The 5195-nt window shown below is 41.4% G+C and overlaps 1 protein-coding gene across 3 annotated transcripts in view; it reads right to left on the reverse strand.

The window, feature by feature from the left end:
• The window catches only part of MPP3 (MAGUK p55 scaffold protein 3), a 114066-nt gene that overhangs the window by 71389 nt on the left and 37482 nt on the right, over window positions 1–5195 (reverse strand). The gene's annotated exons all lie outside the window — the stretch shown is intronic.

The raw sequence follows: 5195 nt of genomic DNA on the forward strand, positions 1-5195 counted from the left end.
TAGTTTTTAAAGAGATTTGGGAAGGTTATCCAATTTGAACTTCTTGCAATACTAGGTGGCTTGCACTTTTTCCACCCTTGTTTTTGTATATTTGTTTTAAAGACTTTAAGGACATAATTTCCTATAGCTATCAGTCATTCATGTCTGGATGATATTTGGCATCATTCTAAAGTGGCTCTTGTTAATGTATATTGTTGAGGTCTGGGTAGATGTAAAATAAGCCACCGGTCAACAAGATTCACAAAGACTTAGAATGTTTTATGTGGTCAGCACACTTTCACAATAAAGTAGCTCAACAACTTAAAGAAATTGAAGGGACAAAAGATCGTTCCATTAATTAGTTCTGGCTTTATTACAATAAATAAGTCTGACATTGTTTCTGTGATCCCATCACTCAGTGTAACAGTCTATTTCCATACATAAATAGGGAAACTCCACCATATGAGATAAGCTGGCTTCCCTTTAATAGGCCATTTAGTCTTCCATAAATATCCTTCTTCATCTGAGAGTAAATAGTGGGTTTTCCTTTTACTAAAAAGAAATGGTAGCTTTCTGGAAAGTGCTCCAATCCTCCATAGTCCTCCAAATGGAGAGGAAAATTAAGAATTTCAGTTCCTAGGAGGAAACCTACCTATAAAACCAAACCCGTAAAAGGCCTTATGCCGCATCTTCAATTTGGTTGCTTCTGTTATAAAGACTATTGTGATTTAAAGCAGTGGTGGCCAATCTTTCAGCCTGGAAAGGTCAAAGGGTATCAGGGGCCAGCCTGCAGTAAAGCTAGCCTCCTGACAACCCAATAAGTGCAGCTGGTCCTGATAGAAGCTGTCTGATTTATTGCACCACCTGATTGGCTGCAGGAGTCTGCAGATTGATACTTTAAACTCAGTAGCAGCCACAGTCTAGTGATTGCTTAATACATTCAAAACTGCAGCTGTGCTTGGTCTTTTTTTCTTCTATAGTACTGTCTCTATCCCCCCGCTCCTCCCTGATGTCTGGCTCAGATTGTGCCTCCACCTTCTGTCTATGGCTGCAGGTAACCTTTTGGCTTAGGCTTTTGTTTCTGACTCCTGGCTTGGACCTTTGGCTATGTCTCCTGTGAGACTGGTTAACTCTTCAGATTAGGCTTTGGTTTCTGACTCCTGACTATAACTCTTAGTTGTGCTCCTGGACCAGTTCTAACGGGCAGACTGCCCATAACTTGTCCACTGACAAAGGACCATAATCAGCAAAGGCAAATTTTTTTGTCCTTTTTTACTCCTCTCACAAGATACAAATAATCATCTGGAAATCTGCTGAGGAGTCTTTGGTGGACATACAACCATCATAGCTGACCCCTACATCTCTAGGGCTTCCAATACAAGGAGCATATTGGAGGGGGCCATAAATAAAACAGCTAGAGTGTAATGCTTCCAGTTCTCCTTGACTAGTGTATGGTACCAAGGGACTGATAGCTAGCTGGCTCATGTCAGAGTAGTCTGGAGGCAACTCTAAGTTGGACTGAGCCAGAGAACTGGGAGCTGTAAAATGGTGGTTAGTTATCCTCTGCTGGGTTACCCTGCAGGGCTGTGCAGAAGAGGATGAGGAGTCTTTTGCTAGGAGGTCTTCTAGGCTCAGGGAGAGCCAGTCAAGCACTCATCCTGCTTTACCTGAAGTTCTTACAGCTCAGCAAGGAACCAGGCAATGGTGTAACTAGACTAGAGCTACTCTCCTCCCTACCTTGAAATGCCCTAGGTGGCCAGTAGAGCGCTGCTGAGCAGCCTGGAAAGAACTGATAGCTGCAGCTGAGAGCTCCTAAAGCTGCTACAAGAGACGGGGGAGACCATGCTGGAGCTGATTTAAACCCTTCAGGCTTAAAAATCACAAGGTGCAGCTCTGGGAGGCCAATTGCAGTTCACAACTGAATACCGATTTTCTAGAGTCACAAGTTATCCCATCATTGAATAGATTGGATACCACTGAACAAAGCCTTTAAATGGAGCGTCTGACACACTCTTGGTTGTACGGCAATTAGTAACCAATCATCAAACAAGTCTATGGTTCACTATCTTTAAGTGTTGTTATCCCTTTAATTCCTCACGAACCCACCCTCTGTCAAAGAACCCACGCTCGTGCTTGTATGTAAGTAAAATCTTTTGCTAAATATGTCAATATTCTTAAGTAGTTTGAAACATACCTTCAAGGCTACTGCATCTGTCAACACTATTCTAGGTACATAATGTTTAAATGTGTTGGGTTTGCATCCGCTGTTAATTAGGGTAGAACTAAAATAACTTTCTTACTAAAAAGAAAAGGAGTACTTGTGGCACTTTAGAGACTAACAAATTTGAGCATAAGCTCTCGTGAGCTACAGCTCACTTCATAGGGATGCCTTTCCCACTCCTCAAATAAAAGCCACCAACGGGAATTCCTGGTTATATCCATCCCTTTTAAGACTTCAGGAATAGATTGACTGACGCGCAACAGAACAGTAATTAGGAAATGTGTTCTGTGCCTATTAGATAGTTTGTTGCACGCTTTCCCCTAGCAGAAGAGAAATGTCTCTAGGCAATGGCAGGTTTCAGAGTAACAGCCGTGTTAGTCTGTATTCGCAAAAAGAAAAGGAGGACTTGTGGCACCTTAGAGACTAACCAATTTATTTGAGCATAAGCTTTTGTGAGCTACATCGGATGAAGTGAGCTCTAGCTCACAAAAGCTTATGCTCAAATAAATTGGTTAGTCTCTAAGGTGCCACAAGTACTCCTTTTCTTTCTAGGCAATGGGACTCCCCTGGATTAGATCCAGCTCAGAGAACTGCCGTCATTAGGGAGAACGGGACAGAGGCTGTTCTCTTTGTGGAAACCGGATGTATTTCTAATGTACGGATAGGCGTCTGGCACCACTGGCACGTGTTACAATAATGCTAGTGGCTGTAGTAATAAAACAGAGACTTGTTTGTGCATACTATTTCCGTTAATGTGAAGTTCTGACAAAACAGTACCAGATTAACATCCCTTGATGCTGACACCTGCAGTGCATGAAGAGAAAGTGCGCCGTGCCGGTCTCCTGTCTCAGCCTCAGCAGGATTCACAAACGAGGTGTTCCCCACGCTGGTGATTATACTGCTGCGCCCCCCCCAACCCAGTAACCCAGCGTTAGAGCATCACCTGGCATGTGGGAGACCGAGGTCCAAATTCTATCTCTGCTTGATGTGGAGCACTGATTTGGAGCCAGGTCTCCTAGAGTCTAGGAGAATGACCGCTATAATGTATTCTAGGGTGGGTTTCTCTCATTCCTTCCTGTTGGAACTGTTCCGCAGTGTATAAATAATTATTCATTGGAGAAGGGAGGGGGACCTGGTGACAGAATGTAAACACTCCCCCTCTGCTAGGAATGTCATTTGACAAAACCTGCTGAGTTCCTATTAGCTGTTAATGATTTTTGGTCACCATCTGTTTGACTTGGAGTATATATAATCAGAATCCTGGGTAAAAGGCTGCCTATACTACATCTAAAATTCTGTGTCTTCCAGTGATGTGAAATATACATTTATATTCAGTGTGTTATATTTAAAAATCACAGATAAAGCCACAAAAATTTATGATTTTCCATACAGTAAGATCAGAAAGGGGGGAGTTCTTGCTTCTGGTACAGCCTCCCTGTTCTAGTATTCAGACTCTGTTTGGAAGGGTGACACATTTGCCTGGAGAGACAGGAAAAGGTTTTCCGTCAAATACTGTTAGAAAGGCAATAATTAGAGAGAGAGAAAGGAGAAAGCTTTGTCAACATCTCCGATCATAAAGTAATTAAAGGTGCTATTGCTGTATTCAGAATTGCTAACTTCTATTTTCAAGGAAAAGCCATTATTTCCCCAAGCTCACAGAGATCCCTGGAGAAGGAAAATATTTGTATGAAGCAGGTTATTCCAGTTGATGGGGGAATGTTGTTACTCAGAATTAAAATCGATTATTCAGCTAATATTTGCAGTTCATATTTACTCCAAAAACTAATAGCTTATTTTGGATGGAAAGGAATCATCTCTGTTGTGCCTATACTTGGAAAGCAGGCTTGGTAATACCCTAAGGTACCTGTCAGCAACTGTGCAGAAAAGCATTTACATGGCTCTTAATTAAGGTCTGTCAAAAGTGAGAGCCTGTACATGTCAGAAATAGAAGTAATAGAAAAATACTTGGATCCCCATCAGGATGGGGTGAAAATACTGAAATTGAACTCCAAGCAGGCTAAAATAGTCACATTATTTAGCATTCTGAATTTTCAACAAAAAACAGCTATTAATTATAATTACAAATTAATTTGTGTCTCTAACTGCTTTAGAAAACACTTGCTGAAAATTAGATATTGAAATTATTCATCCAATCAAGTGCCACTAATCTTAGTATTTGAATCGGGCTCTTGGTAATATTTCTGACAAATATATATATATATATATATATTCATAAAAAGTGAGATAGAAAATAGCTAATTATCCTACACTGTGATAGCTTGTAATAGATTTGTAATTGTTTCTGATCTCAGATCTTTTCATCCTTGATTGAAGGTACTGAAGCTGTTTTGAAATCATTTGAAGCTTCTTGAGAGTTCTTTTCTGCACACTTCAATCTTACCTCCTGCACTGTCCCTTTTCCGCTTCAGCCACAAGCAGGAGCCTCTAACTGTTGATGTGTTGAACTTTGCTTCACTTGTAACATTTTTAAATGTTGGCTGAGAGGATTCGCTTGTTCAAATCCCTTTATTGTGTAAGAGTCCAGCCATCTTATTTTGTTCCCCGTAAAGTCCCTTATGCTGACGGCAGGACTAGTTTTCAGTGGATGACTCACTGCACTCTTATTCTAATCGCTTGCAGCCAGCACTCTATCAGGTTGTTACACCGATATGAGATGATGTAGGTAATAATTCATTTTGGTTAAAGATGTTCGGAACTAGACTTTGACTGTAACAGGTTTGAAACCTAAAGGCAGATTTGGATGCCAGCGTCGCGAGTTAGCGCTCTGACTACAGTAAGAGCAGGAAAGGCTAAGCTGTGTCCCTGGCGCTTATTCTTATGTTTGCCGTGTTTTCTACTATATGTGATAGCAAAAAATCGCCCCTTAGTGTGGGTTTCGCCGCCAGATTGGCTTGTACCCTGCGTCTCTGGCACAGCCTGTTCCTCCATCCCAACTAGAATGGATTCACACCCCGCAGAATAAATCCCGGAGAGT

Source organism: Caretta caretta, chromosome 27 (genome assembly GCF_965140235.1).
Source record: "Caretta caretta isolate rCarCar2 chromosome 27, rCarCar1.hap1, whole genome shotgun sequence".
Lineage (NCBI taxonomy): Eukaryota > Metazoa > Chordata > Testudines > Cheloniidae > Caretta > Caretta caretta.